This window comes from Panthera pardus, unplaced genomic scaffold, assembly GCF_024362965.1.
Source record: "Panthera pardus isolate Hobbes unplaced genomic scaffold, ASM2436296v1 HiC_scaffold_8, whole genome shotgun sequence".
In the NCBI taxonomy this organism is placed as follows: domain Eukaryota; kingdom Metazoa; phylum Chordata; class Mammalia; order Carnivora; family Felidae; genus Panthera; species Panthera pardus.
Window position 1 is genome coordinate 53,210,583 of NW_026527013.1, and position 17,174 is coordinate 53,227,756.

General features: G+C 41.8%; 1 protein-coding gene and 1 pseudogene across 4 annotated transcripts in view; both read left to right on the top strand.

The window, feature by feature from the left end:
* Positions 1-17,174, top strand: part of ATG7 (autophagy related 7) — a 247,173-nt gene that overhangs the window by 191,862 nt on the left and 38,137 nt on the right. The gene's annotated exons all lie outside the window — the stretch shown is intronic.
* LOC128775619 (pancreatic progenitor cell differentiation and proliferation factor-like) lies at positions 774-1,857 on the top strand (annotated as a pseudogene).

The following is a 17,174-nucleotide window of genomic DNA, read 5'->3' on the forward strand; positions in this document are numbered from 1 at the left end:
CTATGCTAAATAAAAGTGGTGAGAGTGGACATGTTTGTGTCCCCTGCTTTGGGGGAAAACCCTCAGTTTTGCCCCAGTAAGGATGTTAGCTGTGAATTTTTCATAGATGGCCTTTATTATGTTGAGGTTTGTTCCCTCTAAACCTACTTTGTTGAGAGTTTTTATCATGAATGGGTGTTATACTTTATAAAATGCACTTTTTTTTTTTTTGCCTATGTTAAAATGATCCTGTGGTTCTTATCCTTTCTCTTATTGATGTGATTTATCACACTGATTGACTTGTAAATATTGAACCACTCTTGCATCCAAGGAATAAAACCCACTTGATCATGGTGAATGATTTGTATTAGTGTATTGTTGGGTCAGTTTGCTAATATTTTGTTTGCATCTATGTTCATCAGAGATACTGGTCTGTAGTTCTCTTTTTGTTTGTAGTATTTTCATCTGACTTTTGTATTAGGGTAATGCTGGCCTCATAGAATAAATTTGGAAGCTTTCCTTCCTCTTCTGCTTTTTGGAATAGTTTAAGAAAAATAGGTGTATTAACTCTTCTGTAAATGTTTGTTAGAGGGGTGCCTGGGTGGCTCAGTTAGTTAAGCAGCCAACTTCAGTCAGGTCATGACCTCGCGGTTTGTGGGTTCGAGCCCCATGTCGGGTTTTGTGCTGACAGCTCAGAACCTGGAGCCTGCTTTAGATTCTATGTCTCCCTCTCTCTCTGCTCTCCCCTGATCACGCTCTTTCTCTCTCTCTCTCAAAAATAAACATTAAAAAAAAATGTTTGTCAGAAACTCTGCCCATGCCTCTGTCGTAGAACAGCCTTTGGCGGCCTTCTCTGCAAATGGGCTCTATGGCCTGGCGTCCTCATCCCTGCCACCCGTGATCACAGGCCAAGGCCCCTGAGGAGTCACCACCAAGGTTTCCACCAGCCCACAAGCAACAGTGTGGCAGCCATCCCCTCCAGTGTCTCATTTATGGTCACCCACAACTATTATCCAGCACCACCTGGATTCCACTTCTAGTAACAGAAGTGCAGAGTATCCTGGGGATACCATCCCCCACCACCCTGGTCTCCCCAAGGCCAACCTGGGTCACTGGTGGGCAGGCTTCTTTTTTGGGAAGTCTACACTCCTATTTATGGCTACAGTATTGGAGTCCCTAAAACACTTGGAATCTCCCCAGGCCTCCAGTGGCACAGTCACCTGTGATTTGGCTCTGGAAGCCATGAAGAAGCAGCCTCATGGCCAGCCTGGCAAAGCCAACACCGGGCCCCCATCCTGAGTGGCCACCACCAGCCACCAGGCTTCATGAGGTCCTAGGTTCATCAGAGCCACTCCCCTCCTCTCCCCTTCCTCCTCTCCCTTACCCCCCCTTTCTTCCTCTTCCCTCCTCTCCCTTCCCCTCCCCTCCTCATAGACTAGAGGCTGCAACAAGCAGAAGCAGTTGGTATCTTTTGTATCAAAACAGCAAAACACCAAAAAGGAAGTTAAGAGAACCCCACTCTTTACTATCCAAGCCACATTCAAGCCTTCGTGACACCCTGTAATAGTGTGCCTTGCACCAAGTCTAAAATAAACTCCAAGAAACTAGTAAAGAAAAAAAAAGATTTGGTAGAATTCATCTATGAAGCCATCTGGTCCTGAACTTTTGTTTGCTGGGATTTTTTTTATTCCTGGTAATCGATCTATTCAAATTTTTTGTTAATCCCTGCTTCGATTTTGAGAGGTTACATGTTTCTAAGAATTTATCCATTAGGTTGTCCAGTTTATTGGCATATAATTTTCCATAATATTCTCATATAATCCTTTGTATTTCTGTGGTGTTGGTTTATTACTCTTTCATACCTGATTTTGAGTCCTCTCTTTCTCTCTCCTTCCCCCTCCCCCTCCATCCTCCTCTGTCTCTTCTCTTTTTCTCCTCTCCTCTCCTCTCCTCTTCTCTCTCTCTCTCTCTCTCTCTTTCTCTCTCTTTCAATGAGTCTGGCTAAAGATTTGTCAATTTTGTTGATCTTTTCAAAGAACCAGCCCCTGGTTTCATTGTGCGTTTTTTTGGTTCTAGTTCATTTATTTCTACTTTAATCTTTATCATTTTCTTTCTCCTACTGATTTGGGGTTTTGTTTGTTCATTTTCTAAATCTTTTAGGTGTAAGGTTAGGTTGTTTGTGTGAGATTTTTCTTGCTTCTTGAGGTAAGCCTGTATTGCTGTAAATTTCCATCTTAGAACCACTTTTGTTGCATCCCAAAGATTTTGGACCATTGTGTTTTCATTTTCATTTGTCTCTGTATTTAATTTTGATTTCCTCTTTGATTTCTTGGTTGACCCGTTCATTGCTTAGTAGCATTTTTGTTTGTTTTTAATGTTTATTATTAATTTAGAGAGAGAAAGAGAGACAGAGTATGCATGTGAGTGGGGGAGGGGCAGAGAGAGAGAGAGACAGAGAATACCAAGCAGGACATGCAGTGTCAGTGCAGAGCCTGACAGATGTTATCTGTCCTCCCCTTATCTCAGATATCCTCCCCTTATCTCACAAATCATGAGATCATGACTTGATCTGAAATCAAGACTTGGATGCTTAACCAACTGAGCCTCCCAGGTGCCCCTAGTAGCGTGTTTTTAACCTCCATCAACATTCATTCTTAAAAAAAAATTTTTTTAGGTTTATTTATTTACAAGTGGGGTAAGGTCCGAGAGAGAGGAGAAAGAGAGCGCCAAGCAGGCACTGTACTGCCAGAGCAGAGCCCAACATGGGGCTTGAACTCATGAAACTGTGAGACCATGACCTGAACCAAAACCAAGAGTCAGCCCCTTAATCAGTTGAACCAGCCAGATGCCCCAACATTTATTCTTATTGTTGATTCCTGAAAGGCAATGTGTCTTTTTTTTGTGTGTGTGTGGCTACTTTTAAGATTTACTTTTTATCTTTGCTTTTTATCAATTTGTAGGCTCTCTTTATTATCTTACCTGAGGATCCCTGAGCTTCTTCAATCTGTGGGGAAGATATGTCCTCACATTTTGAACATTATTTGCCATTTTTTCAAATTTGTCTTCTTTTCCATTCTCAAAAATTTTTTCTACCTACTGAGAGTCTTATTACATGCTTGTTAGACATTCTGACCATGCGTCAAATCTATATTACTTTCTATTTGCTTTTCTTTTGTGCTTTATTTTGGGCATATGGTATAGACCTATCTACTGATTCACTAATCCTGTCTGCTGCTGTATCTAGTCCACTGTTAAACCCATCCAGTGAGTTCTTAATCTCTGATACTGTTTTTGGAAGTTGTAGAAAGTTTTTTGGATTTTTTTATTTTTGTAGATCCTGCATTCAAATAATCTATCTTTTCATCCAGTTTTTCTGCCCTTTTTCTTTTGAAAGTTATTTTGAAATCATTGCTAAATCAAATATGTGGATCAACTCTGCTTTTAATCACTGTTTTATCTCTTGATAATTGGGGCTTTTACAGTTTTCCAGGGTGGGAGAGAATATTTAGTAAATATTTATTATATGCTAAACACTGTAAATGATAGATTTACTCCAGATTGTGTTGTAGTATTCTATAGAATATTTAAATTTGTTCAGTCAGCTAAGTTACTAGAAGACCAGTTTGATTCTTTTGAGACCTTATTTAGGGAAGATCTATTTCCGTGTCCCCTTACTGCTCAGTATGATTGATAATCTTATGGGTGGGTTTTCTGAGTTGTAAGTAAATGTTTGGTACGCTCACCTATGTCTTCTACTCTGCCTTGGCCCCAAATCCAACATCTTTCCAATAGTGTTTAATACCTAATTCCATTCACTCACAGTTCTCAGCTTCACAGCACATACTTTCTTCCCAGACTTTTACGAGTCTCAGCCATCACTCAGTAGCCTGAGAATCAGCCAAGGAGCCAAGAGCAATTTCCATGTAGATTTCTGGGTTCAGTCCCTCATGTTCAACCATTTCTACCATTTGGCTCCCCAAACCTCAGCCATCTTAGTGACATTGAACTTACATTTCTGCCTCACCCCTCTATCAAATCCCTGCTGGAGTTTCTGTGTTGGTTGCTCTTTGAGCCTAGTAACTGTTATTTTATATATTTGTCAAGTTTTTATTGTTGATGGCAGGAACATGAGACTGACACCATCTACTTTATCATAGAAATAGAAGGTAGCATTTTGCTATCTTGGTTTTAGTTACATGTTTTTAGACACCCATTTTTAAAGGTGTGATATATGGATAATTTTTATTTTAAATTTACTTCAGGGTAACTATTATTCAGTAACATTTCCCAACATTGCCATTTAGATGGGAAATGACTATTTTTTAGCTTCATCTTTATGAATGTATGAAGGTTTCAATTAGCCACTTCAGCTTTGGTGCTCACTGTATTAAGAGATAGCTTCTTTGACATTTGCTTGGTTTGAAAATTGTCTAGTGTTGAGAGTCTGCTCTGGCTTGACCCAATTTCCTGGTAAGCATAGTCCCAGTTAACAGCACATCTTGGCAAAATGGACCTATTGTCCTGGGTGACTGATTATGGCAGCCATTAGAGTTTAATATCTTTGGCCTTCAGTTTTATCTCCTGTGAAAATTCAGCCACTTCAGGGGAAGAATGGCAGAGTAGGCTGTATTAGTCATTCATATGAAAACAATTTATCAGATCCCTTCTTATAGACCTGGTTTAATAGTAGCTGGGGAGAAACTTTTGTAGTAAACTCCTTGGTGTCTGAGGCAGTGAACAGGGACATACAAGGCGGGAAAGTGTACATAAAATAGAAGGGATAAAAAAAGATAAATCTTATCATTGTTTTAACCCTTCCCATGGAGCTAGGCTCCTTCAGTTATTTTATCTGTTTCCTCAAGAAGTTCTTAGTGCATTGTGATAGGAACTATGGCAATAAAGCAAAGTCTAAAATTATACAAATAGGGGCACTTGGGTGGCTCAGTCACTTGAGCATCTGACTCTTGATTTCAGATCAGGTCATGATGCCAGGGTTGTAGGATCGAGCCCCATGTTAGGCCTCTGCACTGAGCTTGGAGCCTGCTTAAGATTCTCTCCCCTGCTCACTCTCTTTCTCTATCTCTCAAATAAAGAATAAAATGATACAAATAGGGTGATAATAAAGAGTAAAATCTAAAATGATTAAGGTAGGCTGGAGATATGCCAGAAATCAGCAACATTGGTTTCTTCCTAGGGGGGCTTTTGAGTGGCTGGGCATTAAGGATGGGAGAGAGACTTCATTATGTAATCTTTTCTCCTCCTGAAACTTGAACCATCTAAATATGTTACTCTCAAAAAAAAAAAAAAAAAAATCAAGCATGTTTATTTTTTATCCTTCCTATAACATCCTGAGAGTAAAAGGATATTATTATTATTTAAAAATATTTTTAATGTTTATTTATTTTTGAGAGAGACAGAGTGCAAGGAGGGGAGGGGCAGAGAGAGAGAGAGGGAGACACACAATCCGCACAGAGCCCAACATGGGGCTCAAACACCAGGACTGCAAGATCATCACCTGAGCCAAAGTCAAGACGTGTAACTGACTGAGCCATCCAGGCACCCCAAGGGATATTATTTTTAAACCCTCAAAGATAATAAAAATAGGAGAGCAAACAATGGCAACAAAAAAATTGGAGTCTGGAAAGATGGCACTGTAGACTGAATGCTTGTGTCCCACTAAAATTCAAATGCTGATCACCAATGTGATGGTAGTTGGAGATGTGGGGCCTTTGGGAGGTGACTAGGTCATGATGGCATTAGTAACCTTATGAAGCAGACCTCAAAGAGGTCCCTTGCCCCTTTCACCATGTGAGGACACAGTGAGAAGGTGTGATCTATGATCTAGGATCTATGTGATCTATGATCTAGATCTATGATCTAAGAAGCAGAATGTCACCAGACACCAAATCTGCAGGCACTTTGATCTTGGACTGCTCAGCCTCCAGAACTATGAAAAATAAATGATTATTGCTTAAATTACCAAACCTGTGGTGTTTTGATATAGCAGCCCAAACTAAGACAGATGGACAGCAAGGAAGTTAAATTCTAAGCCAGCCAATAGAGAGCCAGTTGTTTCCACAGAGCTACCTGAAGGCTTGGGAGTTGGGGACAGTAGATGCATCTGAAAATGAGACTTAAAACAGGGTTGTTTGAAAGTCTGACTTAAGAGGCAGTTAGATCCCTAGCCTTTCATGCTAGCTCTGCACAATAGGACACCTGCCCACCCCCACCCCCAACTCCAGGTAGGAAACTGAAATTTTACTTTCTGGTGAGAATAAAACAGAGTTTCTGGACAAGGCCATAGCAGAGTTGAAATTAGGGTATGCAGCGCTGCAAACACGAGATTAAACAAATGTTTACATATCAAATACAGAGAGACCAAACCTTCTGCCCACACCCGGCTACCACAGCTAGGTCGTCAAGCTTAAGTACCTCCAAGACAGGGGAGAGGATTCTCTGTCTCCGGAATCTGACCACCCTGAAGAGAAAATGTCAAGAGCTCTGTGACATGACAGCTCAGCCAGATGACCATACAGGGAAATCCACAGTAGACCTCAGACAGCTTTTGAGTAACTCATTAAATAGGAGCAGAAACCAAGTATTGCCAGGCATCTAACTTGAAAGACAGAGACTAAACTAAATTTGAAGGAAATATACTGTGTCAAGAGAAGAACATTTTAGATAGTCGAAAAATTTTCTCTATTATTTATGTTCTCAATGAGTCAAAGATATTAAATTCATGAAACAACAAAGGGCCATGAAAAGTGATATTCAGATAATGAAAAAGAACTCTCAGACATTAAAAATATAATAATTTGGGGGCGCCTGGGTGGCTCAGTCATTTAAGCATCTGACTTCAGCTTAGGTCATGATTTCGTGGTTCACGAGTTCAAGCCTCTGTGCTGACAGCTCGAGCCTGGTGCCTGCTTCAGATCTGTGTTTTCTTCTCTGTCTGCCCCTCCCCTGCTTGTTCTCTCTCTCTCTCTCCCTCTCTCTCTCTCTCTCTCTCTCTCTCTCTCAAAAATAAAACATTAAAATTTTTTTAATACTTAGTAATTTTAAAATTCAACAGGGTTAAATAATAAAATTCAGAGTGTCTTCTAGAAACTAAGACAAAAGGACAAAGAAATGAAAAATAGGAGAGAAAAGATAAGCAAAGTAGTGGATCAGGGTAGGAGTGCCAACATCCGACGACAGAAGTTGCAGAAAGAAAAGCAGAAGACACATAAGAAAAAAATATAGAAGGAGTTAAAGAAAATTTCCCAAAATTGGAAGGCTCAAGATTGTAACATTCAGTGCTGTCAGCACAGAGCCCAGCACAGAACTCAAACCCATGAACCACGAGATCATGACCCAAGCCAAAGTTGGCCACTTAACCCCCTGAGTGACCCAGGTGCCCCAAAAGACTTGAGATTCTAGATTAGAAGGGTCTACTTACTACCCAGAGCAGTGAATGGCAATAACCCAACACCAAGGCCCATCATAATGAAATTTCAGAACTCTGGGTAAAAAAATCCCTACCACTTAAAGAGAGGAAAAAATAGGGTCATATATAAAGAACCAAAAATCAGAATGGTTTTCGACTTCTCAATAACTACCCCGGAAACCAGAAGCCAATGAAACAGTGCTTTCAAACCATGAAGGAAAATTATTTCTAATCTATAATTCTGTATCCAGCCAAATTGTTAATTGAATATGAAGCTAGAATAAACATATTTTCAGATACACAAGATCTCAAAAAATTTACGTTTTATTCACTCTTTTTGAGGAAACCACTGAAGGACAAATGCTGGAAAAACAAGAATAAACCAAGAAAGAGAAAGACATGGAAAATGGGAATGGGGGGATGGTACACAAGAGGGAGAGAGTCAGAGGAATCCTCAGAATAATAGTGAAGGGAAATCTCAGAATGACAGACCTGAAGCAGTAAAAGCAACTAAAACAGATCAGATCAGGGTGGAAGGCTCCAACACATTTTGTTAAGAAAGTGAAATTGCTTAAATACCTAATTTGCCTGAGCATTTATTTAGGAGATTTAGACAGTTGGCAGAAAGTTTGGGATTAAATTATGGGTAAATACTTAAGAACACAGTAAAACAAAAAAGACAGTTGTTAAGTCCAGGGAAACAATGTTGCAGAAGAAATGTAAAAGTAATCCTAGCATATTACACAGCTCACCTTGATATAACACTTAGATACTGATCAAAATGGAATTATAATTATATTGACAAGATAAAAGGAGGGGTAGGTAAGAGTTTGTGATTGTGGGGGTGAGGGAGCATTTAGTACAAGATAGCTAAATCCTCATCTACCAAATGGGAAATAGATACCTAAAGCTTAAACCTGAGGGAGGAAAATCATGAACTCAAGAAGTAGCAATATAGACATTAAAGATTTTGTACCCAATTCCTATTTCAGGAGGAGGGGGGTTCCCCACACACCACACACTTCTTTGACACAGCTGAGTGTCCTACCATTCAACTCAATTCTGGCACTATCTACCCAGAGCTAATGTCAGCTTCTACTGGTTAAAGCTTAGTCCCACAGGATTGCCCTCCGCTTCAGGTGCCAGTCACAAGTCCATGTTATTATCTGTACTTCTAACCAGTGGACTATAAATCAGCAGTTCTCATGACCCCCTCCTTGGGCTCAGTTAATTTGCTCATGGCTCACAGAACTCAGGAAACCATCTTACTAGATTACTGACTTTTTACAAAGGATATTAAAGTATATGAATCAACAGCCAGATGAAGAGATACATAGGGTGAACAACAAAGGAGCTTGTGTCCTTTTAGAGTTTGGGGCCCAGCACAGTGGCACAAAGGAGTGTTCTAGTTCACCAATGTGGAAGCTCTCTGAACCTCATCCTTTTGAGTTTTTATGGCGCCTTTGTTATATAGGAGTGATTAATTAAATCATTGGTCACTGGTTATTGATTCAATCTCCATTTCCCCAGAAATTACGGGGTGAGACTGACATTCAAAGCATTCAGAATGCTGGAAAGCACATGGCGTCGTGATGGTAAGATCTGGAATTGACTCCTGGCTCTACTATCAAAGTCACCTAACCTCTTTGAGAATAAGATAGGGGCACTAATAATCACAGGGTGATAATAGGTATCAGGCAGAATAATGTATATGGGAATGCTTTGTAACTAGAATATTCCTATTACAAGTATTGGTTTCAATTAGTTCCTTTAAGTGTTGAGTTTGTCTGTACAAATGTACCTTCTATCCCTGGTATATTAATATTATTGACTCCAGGTAGGCTTGTGTATTAGTTAAGGTATAGGTTAAAGTACTGTTAATAGGGAGATCCAAAAATATGGCAGTTCAAACAAGACAGAAATCTGTTTCTCTCTCATATAACGGTCTAGAGCTATGCTATCCAATATGGTAGCCACTAGGTACATGTGGCTATTTACATTTAAACAATTACAATTAAATAAAATTTAAAATTCAGTTCCTCAGTTGCGCTGGCCACATTTCAAACACCTAGTAGCCAGTTGACTAGAGGCTGTTGTATTGAACAGCACATAGAGAACACTTCCCTCATCACGGAAAGTTCTGTTGGGCAGCCCTGACCTAGAGGAGCGGTCCAAAACTTCAAGGGTAGCTCTGGTATACAAGGTCATCCATGGACCTGAGTTTCATGAATACTTTTGCCCTGCTATCCTCTAGTAAGACTTCATAACACATTTTTGGTGCCTTTAGTCCCTTTGGCATTATGATAAAGCCTACAGACTACCTCACAGAGTAATATTTTTAAATGTATAAGATAAAATGCATAGAATTACAATGGCAATTAATTATGTTGAAATATAATTGTCAAAGTATAAAAAAATAAACTCACGATATAGTAGTCTGTGCTTTATTAATACACCAAGTAATGATCTAGTGGCAAATCTAATGGCTACTGTAATTTCATAGTATTGATGAGTGTGTGTGATTTTTCAAGATAATCCACAACAAGTATAATGTGATATGTACATATCTGTATTTTCAGTTAGTGACAGTCATGGATATGGCAAATACTACTATGTTTTGTTCCCTACATATTAACTGAAGGAAATGCTAAGTTTCAGATAGAGGCTAGTAAAAATAAAGTTATATAGTTTTCTTCCCATCCAAGTTTACAAACTAACATTTCTATTTATGGACCCCTTGGGGGGGGTGTGGAATCCAGGGTTAAGGAGCCCTGCTGGGTGATGTCAAAGCTGGCTTGTCAATGCCAGGTCTATACTCTAGAATGTGGGAAGGGGAGAGTAAATAATTTCTCTTTTAAAGGACATGACCTGGAAGTTGTTCCCATCCCATTGGCCAGCAGGCAGTCACATGACCACCTGTAGTATAAGGCAAGCTGGGAAATGTAGTCTTGAGGGTAGCCCTTTACCTTGCTATTAAAAAGCTTGGAGGAGTTCTGTTAGTAAAAGGAAAAAGGGAAGAAGCGGTATTAGGATAAATAGCAGTCTCAGCTTGGTTCTTCAGTATGGAATTAAAACAAAAAAATTGTTTTTATTTTTAAAAAATGGCTCTTTTTTTCCTAACAGTCTGTGCACTCTTCAGGTCTAAGTCAGAAATGTGAGAAAGAATTTCACTCTTACTAACTGTGGATGGGCTTCCACAGTGTCACCAGTTCCTGAGGTATACAGTGTCTAAGGGATGTAACAAATTTGGAGCTGATGTTCCCCAATTCTGTGCATATGCTGGCAACCTTGTTATTAGTTCACAGACAACAGTTTCACCCCTCTCAGGGTGTATGTGTTCATGCTCAAAGCAGACTCAGTATGCCATTATCTGTACTGAGGGAAGCAGTAACAAATTAGGCATCTACTCCTGTCACCAGTGACCAGTAGTCTATGTGCAAGAGAGCATAAAAAGTAGGAGGCAGGCTTTTTCCAAACAAACATTCCTTGAGCAAATGCCCTTTAAAGTTTAAAATAACAACTCTTTGGGTTGTACAGGCCTTTAACTTTTTAGAGAGCTTGAAGTACCTTAACTCTTCTTATTTTATTAAAGTACCCAGATCATGGGGGGTTTTCGTTATTTTTTTTTAACTTAGTTAAATAAATAGCAGTTTTGATTCAGTACCACATGGCCAACAGCTTTTAGCTTATAAATGAAGAGTCTGAAAAGGCATACTTACAGGCGAGACCGGTTGGCTTCTGGCAGGAGTGAGGCCAAGCTGGTCCAAGCCCAGAGAGCACTTAAAGGGCCAGGCAACCCCTCATGCACACCTCTCGTCTCCATCCTGGGGGGTTCTGGTGGAACATGAAAACTCAGTATTATTTACTTTAAAGTTCCTGATTGTGAGCTCCCAAGGGGCAGGCACTGGGGTCTTCCTAGCCCCCCCGAATGCTGGTGCAATTCCCTGTACATCACAGGCGCTAGACATATGTTTGCTGACAAATCGCTTCTATTTTATGAGCATTTATAATGGCCTTTTAAATAAGTGCCATTTTAAAGTTTGCTGAATGAAGTGTGGTTTTTATTTAGTCTTAGGGTCACCATTGTTTTATTTGTTTGGCCACCCTTCCCCCCAGTCCATCGCCAGTTTAAAAATGTGATTCACCAGGAAAATATGACTCCGTTAATTGAATTAATTTTAGAGCCAACTTTTCAGGAACCTGTCTATTTCTGTAAAGTGAGATCCACTCGCAAGTGTACCATTTGGTGCCAGCACTCAAATTTTCCCTGACTCAGTTGCTCCAGTGGTGTTTCAAATGTCTTCCCATTATATCGGGCAGCCAGTGCCCCATACTTGTGAGGATTATTTACAGGGTCTTGTGATTCAGCCCAGGATCTGATAGTGATCTTGGTCGGGTGATATAAATAGTCTAGGATTTGCCAATGGCTATTTTTATAAGGGAAGCTTTCGAAGTTGATTTCTTTGAACCCAGAATGACTTTCTCCCTCTGGCTTCCCCTGTTTTCCTCTGCCACTGGGGAGATCCTCTTTTCTGCGGGCCTGTCTTTACACCTCCTCCAGCCAGCTGGTGTCTGCAGAAATCAGAAGGAAGATACGTGTTTGACACAGAGTTGCCTGAAATCCTATATCTTCACCCCCTCTCAGTATCATCTTTCTTTCATCCGGCCCAAGAATGGCACCCACCCCGCCCATCAGGCCACAGGATCTGTGGGACTAGCCGCCTTGTCTGAAATAGATACCCAATGGCTCTCAGGCAGGACAATTCCCTACATTCATACCTGAATGTATATTTTACAATATTACCTTTTATTTGTCTTTGTAGACTTGCCCCTGCCCCAAGTTGGGGGGAAAAAAAAACCACCCAAAACGCTCAGTAGAGTTACTGTTGATGAACCAGACAGCCTCATTTGAGGTAACCCCAACTGTATGTGTGGCCAACACCCCTGCCCCAGGTGGTGCAGACTCTAGAGTGCCTGCTCAGGCCTTCCCTGAGGATGTCTTGGCCCCACGTCTCCAGAGCTCTCTTTCCTCCTTGTGAGGTACCCCTCCCCCCACCCCACACACACAGTACATGTGCTGTCAGCCAGGAGAGGCTCGCCTTGGGGTGCCACCCTCTCTTTGCATCCTTTCCCCAGGTTTTCATGCTGAAAACAGCACATTCTCAACATGAAGCAAAAATTGATCCTGCTCTTTTTCATCCTGTGTTTTTGACCATGCTGTTCTTGGCACTCAAGCTTCTAGGCTTGGGGGTAGAATTGATAGCTTCAAGTGTAATAAGTTAAATTGGTCGGCAGTATGCCATGTGTAGCCTTAGCTCCCCTGGATAATTTACCAGCATCTGTGGCTTCTCCCACCCAGTGGCCTTGAGTGTCTCCTTAACTTCACAACTGGCTTGCCTCTTGGAGCCCTGCCCCCTCCCTCCCACCCCCCAGTCAGCTCTGAGGGCTGGAGATCTTTCTTACTTCTTGGGCCAAGTACTGGAAGTAAAAGAGATTGTTTCAGTCTCTGAGTTCCACCCCAGGGTCAAGGGCACCAGAGCCTGGTGCTGCAGTCTGGCCAAAGGGACCACAAAACCAGGTCACCAGTCAGTCCATCCATGCCCTGAGCTTTGGTTCTGCCTCTGCCTGGGATTAATTGTCCCATCTCAGGATAACTATGAAGATCAAATAAGGTATTAATGCTTGAAATACTTTATGAAAGGTAGAAAGATAACAGCAAGAATAAAAAATAGTGGGTACTATTTTATGGGCATCTCTTGTGTCCCAGGTACTTTGTTTAGTGCTTTATGGGAACTATCTCATTTACTCCTGACAACTACTCTTTGAAAGTATTAATATGCCCGTTTTATAGAAAAGGGAAAGTGAGGCTCAAAAAGATGAAGTTACTGGTCAGGATGCCATACCTAGAGAAAGTGGTAGAGTCAAAATTTGAGTCTGGTCAGGGTGAGTTTAAGGCCTACGCTCTCATCTATTAAGTAGAATATTTCCCTTCCCATTTCAGGATTGGTAAGAGAAACATAATTAACTTCAGAGGTGGGAATTTACAGCATTTTGTTTGGGATATGTATTTTACCCTCCATTTTCGAGTCAACAAGCAAGTTTCTTGTGCTTAGGCCTTATTTCCGGAGCAGAAGGAACTCAGTGGTTTTCCCACTGGGAGAGGGAGACATGAGATGTGTCTGTCTGTTCCAGGAAATGCCACCCCCTCTTGTCACCCACACTGCACCACCCCAGTGCACTGACGATACATTAGCCAACTCAATGATGACTCTGTTGTGTAAGCCACTAGCTGTCAAGATGACTAAGGCTCAGACAGTGCTCCCTGCATTTCTGTTTCTGTGGTTGACAGTGGATTGAGTAGGACATTTAGGCCTGCTCTACTTGTAAGAACCTTTGGGCAGGTGAGTTCATCAAGCCCTGGCATAGCACATGGTTAGCCACAGGAGAATGAGACATAAAAGGCTTGGTTCCTGTGTGGGGTCGCCATCCTGTAGCAAAGACAGGACAGGCATTGTGACTAATCAGTGTGTGTATAACTGGCAGTGTAGAAAGAAGTGCATCCACCAGGAAAATTCAGAGAAGGGGAAGCCTCCATGAGAGTTTGATCTGGTTGCTGGCACATATGGGTAGAATGGCAAGGAGAGTGAAGTGTTCCAGATATGAGAAACAGCCAGGCGTATCTGGTCAAGATCTCAAAATGCTTTGTTCCTGGAAGAATTTTATATAAATTGGGTTTTAATCTTAATTCAAGAAAAGGCACATATTAAAACTTGCCACTTTTCAGAGTGTTTATGTCTTAACTGAGAAGTCGTGTAATTCTGCTCAACATGTCTAAGTGTATCTTTACAAAACCTGTAACTGTCAGTAAGGGAATTTAAGGGCAGTAAGGAAGATTATAGTGGTGGTGGCTACATAGACATATGTGTGTGTTAAAACTCACAGAATTGTTGGGGCGCCTGGGTGGCTCAGTCGTTTAAGCGTCCGACTTTGGCTCAGGTCATGATCTCACGGTTTGTGAGTTCAAGCCCCACGTCAGGCTCTGTGCTGACAGCTAGGAGCCTGGAGCCTGCTTCCGATTCTGTGTCGCCCTCTCTCTGCCCCTCCCCCACTTGTGCTCTGTCTCTATCAAAAATAAAATAAATGTAAAAAAAAAATTTTTTTTAACCTCAGAATTGTTCACCCCAAAAAGTCAGTTTATTACCATATGTAGATTTTTAAATGATTATTTTTAAGTGCATAAGGTTAATCCTTCCCCTCCAACAGCTTATAGCTTAATGAAAGATGAGACAGTAAACTGTCAGGGCACCTGGGTCACTCAGTTGGTTAAGTGTCCAACTCTTGGTTTCGGCTCAGGTCATGATCTCATGGTTTGTGGGTTCGAGTCCCACATCAGGCTCCATACTTACAGTGTGGAGCCTGCTTGGGATTCTGTCTTTCTCTCTCTGCCCCTCCCCTCCTCTCTCTCTCTCTCTCTCTCTCTCAAATAAACTTATAAAAATTAAAAAAAAAAAAAGGAGGAAACTGTCTTCCTTAGGTAATGTAGTGTGTGACAACAGAGGTTGAACAGAAGAACATTGTGGGGGCTTGAAGCCAGCACAGAGCACTGCTGGCTGGGGAAACCCAAACCATTCTGATAGTGCGTGGCAATATGCAGTGAGATCTGGGAGTGAGAAACTGCCAGAATAAAGGCATGGGAGCAGGGAGGTGTGTTTTGAAACAGCTCACATTCTCTTTGGGGTGTGAGAGTGTGTGTGTGTGTGTGTGTGTGTGTGTGTGTGTGTGTGTGTGTGTGTTTAACATACGACATAATTCCTAAGCTGGTATTTGTTAGACACCCACTCTGTGCCAACAGAGTACTGGGGATTCCGAGATGAGTCCTCATCTGCATTTCCACCTCACCAGAGAAGATACACAGATGGCAGAACAGCATATGAAAAGATGCTCTATATCATCTGTCATTGGGGGATTGCAAATTAAAGCAATGATGAGATTCCACTACAGACCTGTTAAGGTGGCCCAAATCCAAAACACTGACAACAACAAATGCTGGCAAAGATACGGAGCAACAGGAGCCCTCATTCACTGCTGGTGGGAATGCAAAATGGTACAGCCACTTTGGAAGACAGTGAGACAGTTTCGTACAAAGCTAAACATAGTCTTAGAATCCATCCAGCAATCCTACTCCTTGGTATTTACCCAAGTGAGTTGAAAGCTTAAGTCCACACAAAAATCTGCACACATATATTTATAGCAACTTTATTCGTAATTGCCAAAACTTGGAGGCTCCAAGATGTCCTTCAGTAGGTGAATAAACTATGATACATCCAGACAATGGAATATTATTCAGTGCTAAAAAGAAATGAGCCATCAAGCCATGGGAAGACACAGAAGAAACTTCAGTGCATATTACTAAGTGAAAGAAGCCAGCCTGAAAAGGCCACGTATGGTATGACTCCCACTATGTGACAGTCTGGAAAGGGAAAACAATGTAGGCAGGAAAAGATCCGTGGTTGCCAAGGGCTGGTCGGGGGTAGGTGAGAAAACAAGTAGGCAGAGCACAGAGGAGTTTTAGGCAGTGGGAAAAAAACCCTATCCCTGTTCTCAAGGATGTCTGGGCTAGCTGGGGGACACAGACCCCCCAGATCAGAGGGAGGTAGGGGAAGTACCCAGAAGAAGCCAGAGAAAGGAACTGACTGGCCATAGGGGGCTTCGCTAGAGGTTTTCTAGGGGAAGAGATACATCTTAGAGATCTATCTCTAGATACATCTAGAGATGACTAGAAAGAGCTGCAAAGAGAAAGAAAGGAAGAATATTCTAGGCCACAGAAACTTCACATGCAAAGGCCTAGAGATGAGAGAGAGAGGAAGAGAAACCATCTGTGACATAAGAGCCGCTCAGCAAAGCTGGGAAGGACAGACAGGGAGGCTGATGCCTGGACGGGCCGGGCCGTGCGAGGCTTGCTGAGGCACACAAGTACACGAACTTCATGTTTAGAGCTGTGGGGAGAACCATGGGGTTTTGAGCAGGATGACATGATCAGAAAGATCCCTGCTTCAGAAAGATGGCCACAGAGTGGAGAACAGATTGCAGATGATAGGCTGGCTCGAGGAGGACAGTGGCTTGGCTAAGAGCAGGCCAGAAAGACGTGGATAAGTTGAGAAAGTAGAATCTGCAGATGCTGGTGATTGGTTGGGTGGTGAGTAAGAGAGAGGAAGGACTCTGGTACCTCTCTGGGCTCTGGTTCTGGTTTAGACAGCCAGTGGTGGCGGGAGCAGGGGGTGCGGGATCCACAAAGGAGGATGAGGGTCAGGGAGAGGAGGGTTGGGGAATAGGCTAGAAAGGGGAATTAGAACAGTGCTGTTTGCCAACGTGAACACTAGGTAAGGGAAGCCCAGGGAAGACACAGCCTCACTGCAAGTCGCTGTTTTGTTACTGCTCTTTTCTTTGGTAACATCAGACTTCAGCCAGACCCTGGAATATAGATGGACATCTGGGAATTGTTAGATTCTAGAATAAACATTTGACAGCCTTTGCATTCCCAAAGTGGCCCATACCCAAACTGACAATCGGGAGCTTGCCTGGAGAAAAACTTGATATGAGCCTCAAAGCCAATGTAGTTAATTAAAAGAGAATAGCTTTTATTAAATTTTAACAATTATTTCTTGAAGTATTGAATTCAGATGGTAAGGTAAACAGTAGAAACAACCTTAATCTTTCTTGACCCCAGTTTTCTCATCTGGTAAATGAGGGAAACAGACCTGTTGATCTC